The following is a 22,974-nucleotide window of genomic DNA, read 5'->3' as shown; positions in this document are numbered from 1 at the left end:
TAAAATCTGTACTAAACTTCAGCAACATTGTAACATATTGGAAACTATTCTACTGAGCACTATTTTGCAATTATTTGCAATTAACAGAATTTAGCAGATGTTTTTTTTTTTTTTTTTAACCAATTGCCACACTAAACAGAAGTGTAAAAGTCAGAATGAGTGAGCATTGGTTACCTATTTCTGAATTAGAAAATAACCAAAAGTTATAGACCTCAGTACAAGCAGGTAAGTGTCAGTGACTTCCCTACTTTGCACAAGCACTCGTTTGCACATTCAGCATCTGTTTCATGTGACTCCATAAGTTTCTGAGAAACCAGCAGTAAATGAGGCAGTAGAGGAAAGGGACTGCTTGCCAGACAACATAAAATATAGAAATAACTACTTGAAGAAGTTAATGGAGCCAGAGTTAAGCAAAAATAAAGGAAAAAAAAAGCTTTCATCTTTCCAGGTCAGTTGCCTTTACTAGTAAAGTGTAAGTTCATGTTTATGCTTTCAACGTACTTAAATACACTCAATCACCTGATCTTCTCCCCTTCCCTACATTTATTACGTATTTTAACATTTGGATTTCAAGGGTTTCTTATATGTCACTTGAAGATAACCCACACAGTGAGACAAAACAGTGTACTGATAGCAGTGCTTATCAGTATCTTTAAAGCAAATGGTTCCCTATAGTGAATTTCTTTTGACAGCTAGGTAGCATTTCTGAAAGCAAGGCATTTGGATTAACCTGCTGCTATACTGATTGTTATAAATTTTCTCTGAAAGACAAAATAGAAAGAGAGGAAATTTAATTAAAAAGGAAAAAGAAAAAGAAAAAAAAGAAAAAGAAAAAAAAGAAAAAGAAAAAGAAAAACAAAAACAAAAACAAAAAGAAGAAAAAAAGAAAAAAAAGAAAAAAAAGAAGAAAAAGAGAAAGATCTGAGTTACAAAGCAATTGATCCTGCTAGCAAACTTTGAAGAGAGCAGTAGTAAAGCTTTTAAATAAAGCAAGGACAGCTAAATCACTTTGCTTATTGGAAAAGCACCAAGTTTCTTTTTGCAAGTTCTTGTCCTTTCTATGATAGCCATTTATCCAAGCACATACTTTCTTAGACAGTACATTAGCTTTTATTTTCATGCTCGAGACCAGAAGGCCGTCAAACTTTTTGCTTTTAAAATCAGATTCACTCAGATCCTAAGGGCAGGGGGGCCAGAGGGAGGGACGACACACGACAAGGGGACAACCTCTGAATGAATGCCAGTCATTTGAAATAAGTGTATTTTCAGTTCCTATAAGATAAACAGTCTTAGGAAGTATCTCATCCTTTTTCACTCCTCCTCCTCCTCCCTGAACTTTAGTTCTATACGTACTCTATATGATAGAAGATCATTCCTTCCCAAGTCTCAGCTTTCTACTTAAAAGAAAGGGGTTACTCTGCAAGTTAAAGTCACTCTATTCTACACAATACAAAACAAAGCAGATATGCAGAAAACCCAATGCTGAATCAATTTGGAAAGCTTTCCAGAATTGTACAGGTGTTCAGGAATTTGGCTAAAATATACACATTCTTGTACAGCTTTTCAGAAAACGAGCAATGAAGAAAATTCTACTGCTAGGCAATGCTCAGACTCCACAATAGCTGCAGACACTCCGTGTGAATCATTCACGTACTTCTTTCCCCTCCCCTGCTGTAGTAAAGCAACTACTCTGTTTCTTGCATCTTTACACATAATGCTGGCACTTACCGTGGTGGAACAGAGGGACCCCTACCCCCCACAAAGAAGGTGATGGCTGATCGTCTCTGGATTCTTTATTTCATGACTACTCCCAGCTCTTTGCTTTGCTGCTCTAAATTCAGCCTAGTTTGCAGAAGAGCACAGAAAATATTAATAGAGAGCTGAGTTGCCAAAATTCCAGCCACTCACAGTCAGCAATGAAGACGTTCTCCCCAGTTCTGTGTGATTCCAAAGAACAAAGCCTGCTGGCAATGAGGAAGCGGAGTTTAAGTCCCGTGGCTTCAGTCCAGCTGTTGCTCTCTCGCTTTTGCTTCAGAGTACGTGAGAGCGTTTGTATGAGCTTGTAACGCATGCAAGAGATGGGGGCTGGGAAAAAGGGGGTGTGTGTAAGGGGAGGGAATGCTAGTCATATCCAAAAATAACATGAAGAAAGTAATGTGGCGATCCCTCTCCCCCCATTCTCTCCTCTTATCACATGTACAGTGAGTATCTGTACCCTAAGATTCTGATCTAAAGTGTGGGTAAAGAAAAAATTTCCAGTGTGACTTGCAACTCATTTGGTTGTGCTATTAAACTGTAACTGAGGTGTTCCATGCTTAAGAGGGCACGTCAGAAGAAGCATGATTTAGTAGCATGCTTGATGATACTGAAGCCAAAGTGCATTTTTCACTGTATGCTTTTACTTGCTTGTAAACCACAGAGAAAGAAACAGAGATTACTATTGAAGTTTTCTACCTGTCTGAAAAAAAGCAGTACTGCATTTGCCTTTCCAGAAGTCTATGAATTCCAGTCCTAGGTATTTCTAGATACTACTTAATGATGATTGTTCTAAAAGAAAATATTGTGACATTACAGTATGATGCAGAAATAGAGACATAATTATATCACTATGTTGTTTCATTTTCCCCTACTTTTTCAAAAATTGTTTTTTCTAAATAAATTCCACAGTCAGGAAAGTACTACATCAAAAGAAAAAAAAAAAATCAACTTCCACAATATGAAGCCTTGTCAGTTAAAGAAAAAGCAAGAAAGAAGGCACCACAGAACAAACAACAACAACTAGTTGTTCTTTCCCATGTAATCAAAAATCTATAAGGTAAATATTGTCAGCAGTAAAAAGCTTTAGAATATTGGTTCCAATAATAATCCTGGGCTTTTAAAATCTTAAAAATGGTCGTCTGTAAGTGAACAACAAATATAAGGAAGAATAATAAATCATTAGTGATCTCACCTCATGTTTTCCTAATTGGCTCATTTAATCTGCACTCTGTCACATTAACTTGAGAACCTCTAAATCAATCTGTGTGTCCAGAACCAATCCCTATGATTACTTAGAATTTTTTGGAGAGTCATTATTCCATCAAGTGGAGCTTTAATCTCAAGGGGTGTACTTGAGATATTAGAAGCTAACATAATACGTTTTATGTTTTAATCACACTACTTTTTGAGAAGTGATTAGCATTATTTATTAAAGGGTTTATTAAGACTTGACAATATAAAGAAAGGACAAATTAGTCTTGGATTTAATTTCATCTCACGCAGAATAATTGAACCGAAGTTTTTGAGCTAAGTGATATGGTACATTGTGCTTTAGAAAAGGCATGCTGGTCACTTTCAACAATGAATTTTTCCAAAACAACGGTTCTCAAAGCAGAAGTTAAAGTGGGAAAGGAGGAATTGACCTGTAGGTGTGCCAGTTTTGACAGTGATAAAGAGCCACTTGTTTACACAAGACTTTGTTCCTTAATGCGGAAGACAGTGTAGAACAATCATCAGACATTCAGATTTTCATATCCAGAGTTTTTTGTTTTGTTTTTTTTTAAATTTATTTATTTATTTATTTATTTATTAAAATCTGTTAGTAAAATGACTGAAGCTTTGGATGAAGAGCTTAGGTTTTATAGAGCCCATATAATAATCCTCCCTAAATTCCACCTACATTAAAGAAACTACAGTGCTTTTCCAAAGCTAATGGCAAAAAGAATTGTTATGATAAATTTTAAAATTACAAATACACTCTATGTCAAAAGTAAGTCTCAGAAGCCTATAGAAACCATCTGGAATGAAAGGAAGTTATGATGATTTAGTTTGCCTTCCTGCATATTCACTAGAGACTGAATTTCAATATATTTTAAGGCCATAAAAAGTTACAGTAAATCCAAGTTCTGTATCAGGAGGTTCCCTGAGCCCTACTGTGATGTACTTTTCTCTTGGTACGTCTACTCCCTGGTAAGCATTACAAAGCTTGGCTCCCTTTCCTGTCTCAAGGTTTGCCAGCCCAAATTTAACTTGACAAACTTCACATGCAAGGAAAGATCAAGATCAGATAAGATTACCTGGGGGCTTTTAGTGCACACCTCATCCCATCTTGAACATCAGCTGCACTGAATTTGCTGAACTGGCTAATTACAGTTCTAACATGAAAAACCATATGCTTTGAGTGGACTACAATAAGCCCATATCTAGTTTCATTGCAATTGAGTCTCCAGAAGAAAGATGTTAGTCCAAAACCTTGGTCCAGACATTTGAGTTTGTTTTGCTGACTACTAATGGAAAAGCACCAGCCTGAAAAAATAGGAATTCAGAGAAAGTCTAAAATTACAACATAAATACAAAATAGCAAGCAAATGAAAAAGTACTGTGAAGCTGTCACCCATTTTCCTCTGTCATTACTAGAGACCCACTAACACAAAATGGTTTTCTTGGGGAATTTGAAACTCAGACAAACAATAACTCAAGTAAAATAAAATCAACTGTGGATGAGTACTGCAGAGGCTGATATTCTACAACTTCCACAAACGTACCCATCAAGTTAGTCATTACTATGATACGTGTTATGTTCTTGCTACTGTTGGAAGTCTATACAGATGGCATGCAGCACAAATATATATATATATATAGAATTATTTGTTCTTGTATAATTAGTAAAATACTTAATTTTTCATGTTGCAAAAAAACATTATTCTGCTAATATTGTTGTTATTTTACTCAAATATAATGTAATCCTACTATGGTTAAGAAAATTATGGCAGCTGTATGTCTGCTAATTTGCAAACAATACCTTATTTTCTGCATTACAAACATTTGAGTTGAAAGTTTCAGTTTCTGATGAACATTTCTCAGATTTTGGTTTGCTTTTCAACTGTTGCCAATTCTAGGTACGGAATGAAAATAAAGGGATAGATTCATATTATAGTTTCTTTCACTGAAAGTTCATTTTCATTATATAAAGAAATGAGACAGGTGGGAGTAGTGCTTTGTCTAGTAAGATACAGCCATCATAAATTGACTGCTCCCTGGACCAAGCGGCTACAGTAATTTCTAAAGCAGTAGAAACATGGATCAGAAATCACAACAAGCAAAATACAATTCAGATTTCATAGATGGCTTAAGCATGATCAAAGTGTTCTACCTCATGTCACTGCCGACTCTGAAAAACAAGGTTTTCTCTTACTGCTATATCGTAATGTCCATTCAGAGAGATTACACTCCAGGACTGTTTCCATGAAGAAGTCATTCTATTTCAATTTTTTTTCTCCCTCCAGAATAATAGTTTAATATAACAACAACCACGTACCAAGGGGGAAAATTCAATTTTACTCACTTATTTTGACAACTTCCTAGACACAAGCTCTGGCAAAATGGTCCATTTAATAACTTTAAAGTCTTGTACTTTGTATGCACAAATGTGTTCCCAATATAGCATATGTAAGTTTGACATTCATCAGTAAAGGTCACACAGTGTATGAATGTAGGGAGCACTCTCATGACCAGAACTATAATCTATTAAAAGAAACAAGACTGGTGAAAAAGGTGAAAAACTGAGCTCAGCCCATGTATATTGCTCAAATATTTTCTTTTTAGTATCTAAATACCATAGGTTAGTATCTGCATCATCTTAACAATGACCTATTCTGAATTCACCTTTGATTAGGAAGAATTTTAAAGCTTGTTCTTTAATATCTGTACAGCCCCTTCAACTTCTGATCATGATTTCTTCTGATCTCCATAACCCTCATTACTCCTTGAGATGTGTGTTTTTTCAAGAAGGGGAAATATTTCTGATGTAGATGTTTAGAGAGGATTTTATTTTTCTCTGTAAAAATAATGTGGGGAGCATTTCCATTCTCTGAAATTATTTAGAAGTCAAATTTTCATTTTCAGGGTGGCTAAGGAATACTAAAGGTATTTAGTTTTTGGAAGATATAACTCTGAATTTCTGAAGTCCTCTCTTACAAAAATAAGGCAAGCTATTTAGGACTAGAGGGAATGGTTTCAAGCTGCAGCAGGGGAAATTCAGGATGAATTTCTGAGAAGTAATATTACTTCTCAGAAAGGGTGGTCAGGCACTGGAATGGACTGCCCAGGGAGGTGGTGGCCCTGGGTGTGTTCAAGGAATGACTAGATGTTGTTTTGAGGGACATGGTTTAGTGGGAGCTATTGCTAATAGGTGAACGGTTGGACTGGATGATCTTTTTAGGTCTCTTCCAACCTCGGTGATTCTATGATTCTATGATTAAGGGTATTTTCCTCTAACAATTATACTTAAACTCTTAGAGCAAATATGATATAAATCAGAGAAAATTAAAAAAGAATCCTAACTTTCCTTCCATAAAAACTGTCTGCATAGAAAGAGAAATCAGTGTATGGAACACTACTTTTGAAGTCTTTAACATTTCTATTTACAAATAATTTTATTCACTTACACCTAAGCAGTAGATATGCACAAGTACAGGGCATTAGAAACAGCCATGTAGGCTATGTATATAGAGGAATATGTTCAAATATCTCAGAATGTGGTAAGTCATGAGGTTTCTTCCACACAATGCAAAGTCAGAATTAGTATCATTCCTAAACTGAAGGTTTAGAGAAATGATAAGCTTCTCAAACTCTGTGCCTGCGAAAGTGAAAAGTATGTACAAGCTACAGCCTCAACCAGGATGTCCCCAAAGTCAGAATCGGCATCATACTGACAGTATGCATACACACAGGTTTCATTTTCCAAGCATTTTATTGCTGCATTTTAACATAAACTAGTAGAAATACACTATTTTGTTACAATTATATCAATAAAAATTGTCATCGTTTTGACTTAAATCTAAAAGCCAATCAAATGTAGGAATGCTGTCGAATACATATCTCTTTCATTTTGATGTCAGCAGGAATTCCCCATAGGCTCACACACCCAAGAACAGTTTTAATAACTTACTTTCCAAATCAGTTACTACATCTGATTTCAGTGAAAGTTTGTTTACTTTTCGGAGGTACATACAGGCACCCCAAGCCCAAAAAAGCCAAATGACTGAAGTATTTGTTTGAAGAGTTATAGAATCTCCCGTTTATTTTATTTCCTTTTAAAGCCAATGTAATCTCAGAATAAGCATATACTAATCATTTTCAAAATAGGTTCTGTTTGAGTTGCTAAGTGACTAAATGTAAAAGCGCTTTAAAAAGATATCTGAACTGAAATAGCAGTAGGGGGGACATGAGGGGAACCGAACACTTCTACAGGCCAACACATTCACTCAATTCATGCACTGTCTGTATGATTGATACAATGACAATAATCTGCTTGAGTCTACAGCGCATAGGAACTATTCTTAATTGACAGTAGATCTGAGAAATCTCATGCCTTCTCTGATGCTTCTGTATATCTTCAGTTTCAGTTCACTTTCATCCTCATGATGAGGGAACAAACAAGACTGGAGTGTGTAAACAGGAAATGATTCTCTATTATCTGTTGTCACAAAATACAAACCCAAGTAGTCTCTTTCAAAACATGCACATATTCTGTCAGAATCAAAGATTCCACAAATAAACTAACCCACTGAAAGCTGCTGTAGAATATTATATGCCTCCTTCCATAAGAAAGTACAAACACAGTTCAATGCTAAAGAATGTGAAAATAACAGAACAAACCTATAACTTGTTGCAGTTCTTGTAAAACAGTTATCAGATTGAACACTACCTAGTTCAGCCCCTATTGTATCCTTTTTATTAAAAAGTAAAAAAATAAAACAATTCTTAATCTTATTCCGTTATCTGACAATAGTTACTACAAAAAACATCTTGAGAAGTGCTAGAAAGAAGGTGTAGCTTGAGCACAGGATAAAATGTCCATGGTTGTTTTTCCAACGCATCAGGAACCACACTGGTTTAGCAACTTTTCTTTCACATGAAACTAGGTAAAAGCCTGGGGCAACTGACCAGGCTCTGTTGCCAATACAACAGTATTGGTACTTCATTATCAATATCTCCTTTCCCATGCAAACTTATGCTCAGGCAGTCTGCAGGTGACACTACTGCTATCTGGACACCAAATCCATTTTAGCCAAGAAACAAGAAATCAAAGAGCAATAATAGAATAGAATAGTAGAGCAGAATAGTAGAATAGAAGCTCATAAAATTTTCTTCCAGTAGTTTCCAGAAAGTAACAAAATAATCACTGAATTCTGTACAATATATTTTCTGTACTATACGTGTACACATATGTACACAATTTAGTTGCAATTCTAAGAATCTGTGAAGAGCACAGTCCGAGAACCTTGTTCTTAGTTTAGTTTATGTGTTATGTCAATATGAGCACTGTCAAAGTCCTTATGCTACAATCTAATAATCATCAGGAACTTAATAATAAAATGGAGCAACATAACAAGAGATTTGTATAGCCTCTATCCCACAGCTGTAGCAAAATCCTTCAGCCCTCATACAGAACAGAATATCCATAGGTGTCTTGTTTTGAAACATAGCTCCTTTTAGCTCTTAAATAACAATTCTGAGAGTGAAGGAATATGTTTCTGAAGTGTCTATTAGTAAAAGCAGATTAAATGAAGCAATTCAGCGACTAGTTAATTTTTAATAAAATAAAAGCATATTTTAAAATTGAAACAACAGGTATTTTGAGAAAAGAAGGGAAGGAAAGAAGGAGTGCAGCTAAACTGAGAAGGAAACCCTCATTTATTTATTTTTAATCATATCACAGACTCACAGAATGACCCTGGTTGGAAGGGATCTCAAGGATCATGAAGCTTCCACTGCCTGGCAGGGCCACCAAACTTCCACATTTTCTAGATCAGGTTGCCCAGGGCCCCATCCAACTTGGCCTCGAAATATCCTAAAAGTTATCTGTGATCAAGCTTTCAATTGATAACAAGGCGTCTGACACCCTCTGAAAGTTACACAACAGTTATTAAAAAATAGGTTGCACTGTTTACATCAAAACCACGCAAAACTGCAACTGTTCTGTCCTTGTCACTCCAGAACCCCTATTCACAGTAAACAGCAGACTGAAAAAAACTAGCAGCCACACTGCCCTAAAATGGGAAGAACAACCTTCTTGTAATGAAACACAGCAACTGGTTTAAGCCTAGTGAAAATCACTGTTTTTTTTTCAGGATGTGTTTACTAAGCAGTAGAAGCATTTAGCAGAGTTGATAGTTAGCCAGCATTTATAAAATCTCATAAAGAAAGTAGCTAAGCTCAAGAAACAAACCTTTTGTATTGGATTCCAATGCTAGATTCACTAGTATTGGAGAAGATATTACAGCCACGATGACAGGACTATTTTTTATTTTCAAAAAGCAAATAAAAAACTGACCAGATTTTGACAAGATTTTATGATTTACTACTACTGGAAAATATAAACTGCTGGCACACATGCTTTATGCTAGATGAAGGCAGCATTTCAGAAGGTAAAAAAAAAGCCATGCAAACTCACATCTATCTAAGATGACATATTAATATTACATCTACTTATTTAAAAAGAGATCCTCTCTAACACTATTGATGCATACCCTCTGTAAACAAGTGGCAAAACTTGGAATTTTTCCTCCTCAAATATTTATAACATTACATTTTGAGATATACCATATTAAATAAGCAAATGCTATGTTTCTTGAAGGTTAAAAAAAATTTTCATTATCAATGAAACAGAAAAAAGATCGTATTTGGATATAGAGGGTAGGGACTAAAAACAACTTAAGAATTACCACTTGTCCTAGAGGAATTATTGTTATCAGCAGAAAATGAAATAAAAGCTAAATCTAAAGAATCTTCCAAAAGTATATACAACTCTTGCAATATTTTTGGTGAAATCTTACTCATTTATGTATTCCTTACATCATTTCACTTTGGAGTCTTGCCAGTTCTTTCTTTCTTTCTTTCTTTTTTTTTTTTTTTAAGTATGTAATGTCTCTAAGAATGACTTCCAGAAAATACATTTTTGGCACAAGCACTGAGGATTAGACCGGGTGGGGGAAAGCTCCCAATAGATCACCTTGCAGAGACTGCTGACTGGACCACAAGGGGGTCCCAGTTCACGCACTGCCTGGAATGGGCCTCCCTTGAACATCAATCAATGCTTTTTATATAGAAGCAAGCTTGCTTTGGCTGTTTGGATAGCTGTGGAGCGGAGGCTGAGTTTTACCAGGCTGCTTGCTTCACCTACTTCTGGGACAAATCCCCTTTCATCATTTGAAAAAATCTTAAAAATGCTATTCAGGAGGATTAACTGTGCAGCAGTAATTCTTCAAAAGTAACTTGAGGTAAACCACATATTTCTATTCCTGAATACAGGAGAAAATCAGTTCAGGAAATTACCTCATAGGCAGATTAAAAAATAAAATTAAAAATGGAATAAAATAAAAAATATAAAGTCATGCTAAACAGAAAATGCTACTCCCCTTCTAAACCATTGTTGAAATGTAGAAGGGGGCTGTGCTGTGAGAGGTAGCATGATATGTGCATGCTGATATATGTATTTTTGGTAGTGTTTGTGGCTAGCAGTAGCTGAAGCTGTGACCAAGATTTATTTTCACTCCCTTTAATTGCATTTTAAAATTATGGTTTTTCTGCAGACCCTCAAGTGTCTGATGTTGCCAAATATACAACAGATTCTGCTCACCAAAACAAGATTTTGTAAATGTTTAAATATTCAAGCATTTTGGAAAATCAGGCTATTTACTGGAGCTCACAGAAAAAATTTAAGAAAAAATGCACGGCATCACTGTGCACTGTGTTATTAAATATATATGTTCCTTTAATAATTGATCCTCACAAATTTGACTGGGATTATTAGGGAACATAGTTGTTTCTTGGTTGTACTGTCAAAAACAACTATTTCTGTAGCAGAACATTTTGGTCATTTAGAAGTTATATCTAGTTTCCAAGACATCACCTCAAAGACATCACCTGATGCACAGTTTAAGAAACACATATCTATGCCACCCCTTCTTCAAAAGCACTCTGCCTTTCCCAAGGAACATCAGCATACTTTTAGTAGTAATGGTAGCCCTGTTTATCCTCTTGTTACCACTACCCCTGAGGTGCTAAAGGCTGGGGATTTTTTTTTCAGACCTCTCATGTATGAAGAGTTTCTTCTTGGCAAATCTAAGTTATCCCTAAGCCTGGAGATACTTTTCCCTTCAGATACCCTTCACTTGCAGTGATAGAGAAGATTTTTATATAAACATTCCCTAAAAACTGCCAGTTGGTTTGGGCCATTTCAAGTAGTGATTCCTTTTTTACCTCTGTCTCATCCATCTATTACATACGATTTATTTTTTTTTTAATTTTACAAGCAATAAAACTCAAGCTGTTCTTCATGGATGATTTCTTACAGATATGCAGGATCTACATTTTCATTTCCATAGTATTTTACAAAGCTGTCTGTTGCACAAATTCCTTTCTCTTCCCTTTACAACTATCAGTGTCAACCCTCAAATTTACACCTTACCATCCCTTCCATGCCCCTTCCAAACAACACATACCATACTGACATCGATACTTCTGGTCTGGTATCTAGAAGCTGACTTAGCAGCAGCTGGACGAACAAAATAATAATTATGCATAATAAGATGTGCTAACAGAAAAGCCTTAAACTCAGCAGGTATATTCAGTTTAGTTTCTTATTTCAGTAGAACTTTTAAGTAGTTAAAATTTGAAATCACTACTTTTGATAAATTTTGTAAGAAATTGGCATCTAATACAAAAAATATTTTGTAAGAAAGAGGCAGAAGCATTCAGCTGAAGGGCAAGTAGGATGTGACTGTGGTCACACCAAGGAGATCATTTGCAAAAGCTGTGGAGCTTTATCCAGATGAAAAGCTTTCATGAACACTCTGGAATGCTCTAAGAGTGTTTTCATCTATGCAAAAAGGCTGCCCAACACACTGTTTTACTCACTTTGAGCTAACATACATGTGGTGGGTTTTTCTTTGTTGCTTTGTTGTTGTTTTTTTTTTTCCTTTCCCCTAGCTCTTTGAAATCCCCTGTACTTTTAACTGAGGCTTTTCACTTTGGTTTATTTATATTTAGTGGTGGAGAGATGAAAGAACAACAAGCAAAAATCAGTGAAAGAGTAACAGTGTCGCACAAGTCTTTGTTGTAAAAATAAGCTTTCTTAATTTCATTCCACATAAAATATCTCCATGACAAAGCTGAAAGTTTCACTCAGAAGAAAACATCAGGACATGTGGAAAACACTAGGTGAAATTATTATGTACATAGATATGGGTAATTAGTACAGTACATACATCAGAGGAGCTTTTTGAATTGAAGCTTTAAACTGAGGATGGTTTTCTCCCACAGAAGGCCATTTCTTAGGCAAAATTTTATAGAATCAGCTTTAGGCATAGCAAGGGCTAGACAGGAGAACATTATATGGGAGAAACTGTGATGCCTTACCTCTAATTTGTTATGCCCGAGGCACAAATCTTACCTCTGCCTCTTCCCATGCTCTCTCTTTGTGGTAGGTTGTATGACTCTCAAAAACATGAGAGCACTGAGCCTTTCTTGCCTGCTCACATTCACTCACCAGTGAGATGGTCTTAAGTAATCTGTAGATAATGCTTTCTACCTAAACATTTATCCTTAGTCCTGGTAGACACCTACAGAGAGAGAGAGTTATGGTGTGCTTCTGGCACCCTGAGAATCATCTAGGAGGAACTGAGGTACCTTTCTTGAGGCTGCCATCTGCTCTTTAAATCTAGCTTACAGTCTTCCAACTGCCTTTGATTTGCATTAGAGGATGAAGTGCAATCAACCTCTCATCTTCCTTCAGTTTTGTATTATTTAAAAGATTGTTGCACCCTGTCCATATGTCAAAATAGAACAGAATGAGCGACAGTAACCATCATATGGAACAAAAGCAGGGAGATTATGTGTGTGTTTCATGGTAGACCCTGATCACATTTCACAGCATTCTGCAAAGCAAACTCTGAGCTAACTGCAAGGTAAACAGGATTTATTGTGAAAAATGGATACTCCATGCATACGCTATCCCAAATGTCTTAACCAGACATCCTGCTGCTCTCCAGTGATATATCCCTGATCTTTGCATACCTTAAAATATAGTCTCACAAACCTTAGGGCAAGCTGCCCAAGTAGATCTGGAAACACATTCCTAAAGTTTCACTTCTGCAGAATGGCCAGCTGCTTTCTAACAGTTGATGAACAAATGCAGAAAGCATCCACAAAGCATTCAAACATTCCGTGCTTCCTTGCAGCTTCACTGTGCATAAAAGGGTTAAGCTAGGTTAAGAGGACTAATGAGTAATGCAGCTGGCAAGTTCTTTTTCCCCCTCGCTCACTGAAAAGCTGGCTTTTGTTTCTGCATTCAGTGAATGAACTCATGCAGCAATACCTGTTGGCAAATTGAAGCTTGTGTTGCTAAGACACATACAATGCTGCCAAGTCCTTGATGTCTTCACAGCTCTTTGCTACACAGATTTGGTATGCCAGGGACTCAGCAGTTCATCAAGCTCAAACAGTGCCAGAAGTAACATCCCTCTACTACATGCCAGGAAGGGCTCTCAGGACATGGACAGAGCATCTGTGTTTGCCAAAATTCTTTCAGAGCCTCCCTTTTGGATACTGCTTGGAAATGCCACCTCCTTCTTTAAAATGGAAGACATTTTATATGCGTAGCAAATTAATGCAAAACTTACCTTTCCCTTCTCTTGCTTTTTGTTTTCTCCTATATTTGATATTATTAATACTGACTTATCACTACTTCTTGCAGAATCTCTGCATGTGGGAATAGAAAAATTTAACTTTACTTTGCATTTATACAATTCCTAAAGATGGGGCCCTGAACTCAGGGGAGGCAGCAGGATATAGGGATTTAGCCTTAAAAAAAATTAAAGCCTGTAAGTTAGTAGCACGCTATTTTCTGCAGGCAAATTATGTTCTTTGTATAGTAGCTAAAAACAAAGCCAAAAGTGCACATAACCAGAGTTAAGTCTATCTGTACCACTCTAGTTCCAGCAATGGCTTCCCAGTTCCAAGGTCAGCTTTTTGCAAATATTACCTGCTTTACTTTACAAATTAGTTGTAGGAGGACTTTCATAGGAACTACCATTCAATAAAAGCATCAGGGGAAGGAAGTCTGACCATTTTAAAGACAACAACATTCTGTCAAGCCTTTCAAGCCTTCAACTTGCTGAACTTCTTTCACACTTCTAGTCTGGGAAAAGGAAATAACCCTGGCTAGATTAAGATGGTTTCTAGACAATCACTTTCTATTTCCTCTCATGTTACTTATATTACTCTTCAGAAAAGCAGCAAACTGCTGAATGACATGGCGTGTCAACTGAAAGGCACTGGAGATTAAAATTACTGGGGACATGAAGTAGCATTCTAACTAAAAGAACAAGTAGGTCAATATATACAGATGCGAACAATAGTATTTTTATAAAAATTGCTACATATCAAAATAAAAAGCTTATTTATATTAAAATGCAATCAATATGTACTATTGGCTGAACAAATATGAGCTGATTAGATACTTGTAAAGCTGGACAAATGACTAAAACCTTTGAACTACTTAGAGCTAATGACACGATCCACGTAGAGTATCTTGAACTGTACCATCTCCATTTTGCAAGCATCGTATTTTACACCCCACTTTCATAAGGATTCTTATGCAGTTTTTTTTTCTGGATGCCCCCCTTTGATATTTCTGCAGAGTTGGTACCATTCCCCAGTCAAAGAAATGTAGAGATAGGCCACAGTTTATTCCTGCCATGCCTTAATGTAGTCATTGAGAAATTCAGTCAACAAATACATCTCCGTAACATTGGTCATACATGCTCTTTTATGATTACAAGATCCAGTTAGATATGATTTTTCAATAGTAACTGTGTATATTGATGTATCTTACCTCAAAGTCTTTGAAGAGTAACTGTGAGTTTTGCCTTTGCTGTAAGATCATGTCTGCAGAAGGAAGCGCATCAAGTGAACCTTGTCAGGTCTACCACAAAGAGAACACATAGCATTCCACTGACATGATGCCATGGACCAGCCAAAGTGAAGGCCTTTTGGGTTTTACAGAAGAAAGTCTTTAGTTTGATTAATGGGGAATAAAGATCACTGATATCATTCCAGACCAAATTTTTAACTGTTATTCTGTTGCTTCTCCTGGTGCTTACACACACATTTACGTTCATGCTACATGCATAGCAGTCTTAAAATTTGTTATGACTCTCTACAGAAGTCATTTCTGTAGTTGATAATTCAACCTCCCTACCACCTCTTACACCTTGAGAGGATTCAGTGCTATACTGAATATAGCATATATACTATACTATAGTATTTACAGTATATATAGAATATAGTATATATATATAAGAGGATTCAGTGCTATCCTGAATCAATAGATCTTTTTATAATAGCATCGGTAAAAATGAAACAAACCTTGTTTTTAAAATCTTATTTTTATAGTTAATGCTGACCGATATTTTCTCAGCCAGTCTGGGCAATCTGTTTCAAAAAAACTTCCAGCTATATAACAGACAATCAATCTGACAATTTACTGTACTATAAAGCTGCTCAACAGGCAAAATTATGCTTCCATCTATACACTGGAGCATCCAGTTTAATATATTTTGCCAAAGTAAGAAACTCCTAGCCAATACCTGCTTACCAGCTTAACACTGTCCTATATTCCTTGTACTTCCCCCACAACCCAGCATAGTTTTTCCTCCTTGACAGCTCTCTGAAGGGAAATTCTCTCTAGCTGCTCTAGATCCTAAGGTTATTATTCAAGCTCTAAGAGTACCTCATGTACAGTTAGGCAGTGGGATTTCCATATTCCTCTGGGAAAGAGAGCATGTATTTCTGGAATGCATATTTGTAGTTTGAAAAATGTGACTAAGAATAATGCCTATGTATTTAGAAGATATGACAGATACCGATCTTAAAAAATAAAACATGTATAGAGACACAATGGAAAAAGTTTCAACTGCGGGTTACTAGTTAAAATAGTCAGGAAATTTACTGAATAATGATTTCCATTACATTTCTGTATATACAGAACACAAAATTAGAACCCACTATTTTCTAGAGTACCTATGGACACTGCCATTCCAGCTGTCTCTCCAGTGTCAGACTTCATCCTACGAAGTGACTTATATTGACACTGGAATCTCTGTTGCTTCATCTTCAGCAGATTTTATTTTTTTTTTAATTGGTTTCTAAATCCAAATAGGAATAAGAATGAATAGTATTTTTTTTCACATAATGTAATGGGTGTTCCACACAATGCAATGCATTCACCTGAATTTCATGTTGTTTTACAAGTTTACTTGCACTTTTCCCCATAGGAAGGCCTTTGTTCTCATGTTTCTAAATTGGAGGCAACAGATACCCAGATTATCATACTAAACAGTAGTATTTTGCTTATTCTGGCCAACACAAGCACAGAGGCTACATTTCAGTCCCTTCAAATCATCTTCTAGTAGTAAAGTCATTGGATCTCACTAGCACTTGCTGCTCCTGTTACTAAGAGGGGATATCCAGAAGTGAAAACAGCTATCAATTCTCTTTCAAGTTCAAGCAGTGCTTGTCCCATATTTTCAACAATGGCAGAATATATCTTCAAATTAAAAAATGCCCACTGCTTCGAAAAACAAGGCTGCTGCATTGTTTATGCTCTCTAAAGAATTTGAATGAATTAGTCTATGAGATTATAAACACTTAGTCTGAGATGCTACTGCATGATACATAATTAGTTTTAATAAGTTAAAAACAACAACAACAACAAACAAACAATATTAAAAAACAAATAATGAAACAAACTACTACGTAACATCATACGTACACCTTTCCAAAATCTGTCAGTTGTGCCTACTGGGCCTGGGGAGATGATAATTTACAATAGGTAACTACCTATCCATAAAGTGAATAAAGTCTCAATTGTTCTAGCAACATTCCATGATCAAATTGCTTTCTTCTCTGTAACATCAAGACCTAATAATAACAGAAGATTGTCTACCTCTTAATCTCATTTTATCACTCTGTTGATATGTTAATCTGTCACTAAGATGTGGAAAGCATAGACTATAAATGTTAATTAAAATGATACAATTCAATTTGTTTCCATAGGAAACTATGAAGTTCAGGGCTTGAATGTCTGTTAAGTGTTCTTCCGAAAGGTCAAGAATAAACATGTACAGACACAATGTAAAATGATACAGTTTTCATAGAGTCATAGAATCATAGAATCACAGAATGGCCTGGGTTGAAAAAGACCTCAAAGATCATCTAGTTTCAGTCCCCTGCTATGTGCAGGGTTGCCACCCAGAGGCACATCCAGCCTGGCCTTGAATGCCTCCACAGATGGGACATCCATGACCTCTCTGTGTAACCTGTTTCAGTGCTTCACCATCCTCTGAGTGAAAAACTTCCTCCCAGTATCTGACCTAAATCTCCCCTGTCTTACACTTAAACCATTTCCCCTTGTCCTATTACTATCAACCCATGTAAATAGTCGTTCTCCCTCTTGTTTATATGTAAAAAATTGGAAGGCCACAATGAGGTCTCTCTGGAGCTTTCTCCAAGCTAAACGAGCCCAGTTCCCTCAATCTTTCTTCTTAGGAGAGAATCCAGCCCTCTGATCATCTTGGTGGCCCTCCTCTAGATCCATTCCAAGAGCTCCATGCCTTTCTTGTACTGGGGGCCCCAGGCCTGGACACAGTACTCCAGATGGGCCTCACAAGAGCTGAGTAGAAGGAAGCAATCACCACAACAGTACGAGTATTGGAGCTTTAAACTTTTCAATCCTGTTCAATTTTAAGTTTAATGTTACAGATCACCTATAAGGACCACATGGAGAAACCACAATATCCTTGCAACCTTTCTGTATTTTGATGAAGTTAACATTAATTACCCTACTGAAATCATTATGTGATCATCATGACCAGTGGTAAGTAGAACAATAATATGCCTATACACAATTCAACAATAACATAAAAGTGGTTTTGGGTAAAAAAAAAATTTTGCATCAAAAATTGTATCAATAATACATATTTCTAAATGAATGGATAAGTCTAATTATGAATAAAATTTTGTAAATATCTTAAATTTATGTATAAGTTATTAATAATGAAGAATTTAAAATCCTTCCTACTAAATTATTCGTGAATCAAGTCTCAGCATTTTGCAATACATTCCTCTTAAAAAAGTGCCAAGGATTTACAATTTGCAGATGAGATCATACTTTAAAAATGTTAACGTCAGTGAAAAGGGGAGGAGGTTGTCAGGAGAAGGAATTACAGTACAGTGCTGTTGGTGCAAGCAAGGGTGCCTCAATATGCCCTGCATCTCATTGGCTACTGTGGACCACTGGAACAATATCTGCTGTTTGGTATGTAGAGAGAAGTCATTGCCAATTCAGCCCTCTAACAGGACTGAACCAAGTTGCTTGAAAGGAGGGCTATTGTTTAAATAAAACATGACAATAAAATAATCTCCACATCTAAAACTGATAGTTTTTACATGGTTGAAGAATGTCAAATTCATGCCTTGCAATCATTTCAGAGAACTTTTAATTTGCATGTTATCTTTGTTGTCTTGTTTTTTGGCAGATTTGGAAGAATGATTTCTCATGTATTTCCAAGGGTACAAAGAATATGAGTATTTTTATAATTTAACCCACAGGTTAAATAATCATTCTCAAATAGTTTTATAGTTTATGATCTATTTATTTTTTTAAAGTCAGCTGGAGCAGCTGTGTGTCTGACAAGCTGACTTTATAGATCTCATGAAGAATTATTTAGTGTTCTGAACTTTTGGTACTATATTTGGAAAGCAAAGACATTACACGAAAGCCTAGTACACTAAAAAGCATTGCTAAGAAATTCAGCACTCAGATGTTAAGAAATGCCAAACGGCAAACTCTTAAGAGAATTCACTGAGATGGTAACAACATTTAGGAGAAGAAATGATGAGACTGTTAGCAGATCTCAATTATTAACCCAATTACTAATGCCATAGGAAGGGCAAGAGGGAGGATCTAAAAGAGTGAAAAGGTCTGTTTGCCCATTTCAGCTTCATCTCTTCCACAAATTTGGCTTCATCAAAAACACATACAAACTTCTTTAGTATACAATGACTGTAAAAGTACCCAGTTTTAGTAATTATTGATATCTCATGGCCTTTTTATCTGCTTGTTTCTTTTGCACAGATATTTCATGTGTAACTTCTGAGTTAATACTGTGAAGTAAAAGGTGCTATAGTTGCCTCGAAAATGGGTTTGCAATACACAATTCAAAATTTGAATTTGAAATATTGAGGAGCTATTTTTTTCAGTGAATACTTAATGCATTACATATTTAAGGCAGCATTTCTATTGCACTCAGTTGCAGCTGAAAAACATCATCTTTGCTTTAGGGCAAAATTCCTCAATCATGGAACCACATATAAAAGTAGAAAGAATTGCAGGTTGCAACTTGGCTAGGTCTTGATGGATTTTCATAGGTGTGGCAAAAGGCTCATCTCTAGCACAAAGGTTGCCCTGTATCACATTTCAAACTATGCCCTAAAGAACTGGCAGGATAATACATACATTATTGGGAACAGCTTTCTTTGAATTTAGGCAAACCAAACACCTAATTTTCTCTCATTCCTCTCTTAAAAAAAAAAAAAAAAAAAAAAAAAGAAAGAAAAAAGAAAAAAAGCACAGAAACTTACCTCACATCCTTAGCTGTCACATAATCCTTCTCACAACCTTTTAATTGTGTGAAACTTTTGAAGTTAAAGATGCCACTGTAGTCAGCATGTTTTCAAAAGATAGAAACAATTAAGGGTGGTCCCATTGAAAAAAATTCTAATATGATGTCATTACAGAATCTGGCATCGTGAATCAGAATGCACGCTGTACTAACATGACTACCTGCTGATTCTCTCATGTTATTCATGGTTGGATCTCTGCATGGGACTGGCATAGAACCCACAATCCCATCAGTGATACCTTCTGTTGCAACATCCATCTAACCCCAACAAGAGGTGAGAACAGACTGGCTTGATGGAAGAGAATGGTAATGGGCCTGACTCTTCACTGCCCAGCATCCTACAGTTACCTCTTTAAGTTTTGTGAATATTTGTGATAGTTGAGTCATTCACTTAGACAAGAAGTACAAATATCATAAGTGATAGTACATACAGTAAAGGTAATGACATTTCAAAAGCTTTATAAACTGAAGCACGCTCTCTAATGTAGAGGTTACTTATATGTACTTGTGGTAGCTTTGCCCACATAAAAAGAATGGTGCACAAAAGTTGTAGTCTTCAGTAACATTATGTTTCAATTTTCATATTTGAATTTTCAAAAGGATACTATTTTTCTGTACAATAAATATAATGCATTTTAAAACTCTTTAAGAAACCAAAATACTTCCAAGATGAAAGGATTTCTAATCCCTTCAGTCATCCAAGACCTCCCCCTTCCCCTGGCCCCTGGTGCTATACAGTCTTTCCACAAGGACTTAAAAGAATTAACAAATGCACTTGGAGCAAAAAACAGTAGAAGCAGAATATAACTTCAGGAGTAATCACTGTACACTTCAGGATTTGTTACTGACATAGATTGTGCTGAGAGTCTATTAAGTGTAATATCATAAATATGTTATTTTAATGCTTGCCTTACAGATGATGTTTGTTCTACTGAGTCATGAACTACAGAGCATACTGTTCTCTAGTATATATTCCAGCACAACATGGTATGCAAGTACTAAAAGTCCTTCCTAAAACAATTATATTCTGTACCTTTTTTTTCTCTCTCTCCTTGTCTAATTAAAGCATATTCGAAAAGGAAAGAGTTAGTATACAGACCGCTTTTCAAATAAAAAGACTTTTCTTTGAGGTGACAATCTAATTCTAGAAAGCAGTGTGAAATGAAGCTAGTGTCTCTAAAAATATATTACTTTTCAAGTTACTTGATACCTTCACTCTCCCAAAGAAAATTTCCTGTTCTGGCTGATGACCAAAAAGATTATATGGTAAGAGACTTTATCCTCTTGCCTTTCATTATCTAGGCAATATTTCATGTTATTACAATGTAATCAAAATACTTCCTTTCTAACCAATATCTGGCCCTAAAACAGGTCAACATTTTTCCATTGGCATTTTTAAGTAGCTACTCTGAAGAAAAACATCATTGAATCTCAGCATTTCTTCACTTTGCCTTCATGCTGTGATAAAAATCAAAAGTATTCTATTAGATCTGTGATGACTACCCTCAAAGGGTTCTCAGGGTATAAGGTTTCATGAAGCAGAAAATAAGAAAATTGAAAAGGCAAAGGAATCTCAGCCCCAAACAGACATTTATAGGAATAATATAATCACATATAAGTAATATATAAAAAAAATTCTAAACCCAGCATTCAGACATATTTGCAAAACTTGGAAACATCATTTGCACTTTATTTTTCTGGCTTCAAGTTCCTCTCTTTATGTCTGTGGAAAAGCATGAAAACGTTTCAAAGTTCATCCCATATGGGTGGGATGATAGTTACATAATGTCAAAAATGAAGCTTACTGAATAACTAAAAAATAGGAAAGAAGAGACGATAAAGTCCTGGTAGACAAATATAAGGCGTGATGTGATAAAGTTACACGATTTCTCAATAAGATACTTGCTCTTCTATAAAAAGAAATTTCTATTCCTGTGCAGGATTTATGGAAAGGGAAGAGGCATGGATAGTAGAGCTGAATGTTCTTCCACAAAACAAGTTACTGCTTTAATATATTTTTAGGTGAATTATTAATTTTTTAAACAAGATTTGCCCATTTGTAAAACAGATAAGGAGTTTAACATAAAACACTGGGATTTTCATGTCTTCTATTGTGTGGGATTGTCATCACATCTTCCCTATAGTGTTTTACCTCTAGTTTAATTAAGATAAATAAGTAAAGGTTACAAGCTTGTGGTTGGCAGTCAGATCGTGGTATTCCTTCTAAAACTTCTTTTGGGAAGCTCTGCATCTCATTTCCATCACTTCTGAGCAGGAGATAAGAAAATTTGTCTATAACAGTGGGGATCCTTAAAGAACTGCCAAAACCAGATTGAACTGGGGAAAAAAAAAAAAAAAAAAAAAAAAAAAAAGTAGTAACTAAGGTACCTTTAATGCTTCCAAGTAGTGGCTATTCAATTCTTTTATCCTACATATAAATGCATTATGGTTGCATGTACTGTAGTTTTCTTGTGCTGTTAATTTACAGAATGTCTTGGCTTTCTATCATTTCCTGACAGAAAGGGACCTTGGTTTTCTGATGGACAGTTGGCTGAATATGAGCCAGCAGTGTGCCCAGGTGGCCAAGAAGGCCAATAGCATCCTGGCTTGATATCAGGAATGGTGTGGTGAGCAGGACCAGGGAAGTCATCCTGCCCCTGTATTCAGAACCGGCGAGGCCCCACCTTGAGTTTTGGTACCTCAGTACAGAAGGGACATGGAGGTGCTGGAGCAGGTCCAAAGAAGGGCACCAAATCTTGTGAAGGGATTGGAGAATATGTCCTACAAGGAGCAACTGAAGGAACTGGGGCTGGTTAATCTGGGAAAGAGGAGGCTGAGGGGAGACCATATTGCTCTCTTTCAATACCTGAAATGTGCTTACAGTGAGAGCGGGGTTGGTCTCTTTTTGCTGCTGACAGGATGAGGGTAAATGGCCTTAGGTTGTACCAGGGTAAGTTTGGGCTGGATATCAGGAAGACCTTTTTACATGAAGGGTTGTTAAGCACTGGAATAGGCTTTCCAAGGAGGTGGTTGAATCACTGTACAGTGACAATAACATAAAGATGGTAGTAAATATCCAAAAGGTTATTGTATGGTGACAATAACATAAAGATGGTAGTAAATATCCAAGAGGTTATTTACAGGAAAAACTCACCCAAATGGAAGACTTCAGTCTGCTAGGAAGCACTGAGGCAGTCTCCACCAAGGAGCAATCTCCAAGAGATTATTCCCTAGTGGTGGTCAGCCC

General features: G+C 36.1%; 1 protein-coding gene across 6 annotated transcripts in view; it reads right to left on the bottom strand.

Annotated features, from left to right (window-relative positions):
* The window catches only part of PALLD (palladin, cytoskeletal associated protein), a 170,403-nt gene that overhangs the window by 131,186 nt on the left and 16,243 nt on the right, over positions 1-22,974 (bottom strand). The window contains exon 1 of one of the 6 annotated variants that reach the window (XM_015860908.1): positions 1,729-2,167. The exons of the other annotated variants lie outside the window; for them this stretch is intronic. The gene's annotated coding sequence lies outside the window, so the exon portion shown is untranslated. Of the gene's footprint in view, positions 1-1,728; positions 2,168-22,974 lie in introns of those variants that run through there. 6 annotated transcript variants of the gene reach the window in all.

Source organism: Coturnix japonica, chromosome 4 (assembly GCF_001577835.2).
Source record: "Coturnix japonica isolate 7356 chromosome 4, Coturnix japonica 2.1, whole genome shotgun sequence".
NCBI classification, from domain to species: domain Eukaryota; kingdom Metazoa; phylum Chordata; class Aves; order Galliformes; family Phasianidae; genus Coturnix; species Coturnix japonica.
This window is presented reverse-complemented; position numbering and strand designations above follow the sequence as displayed.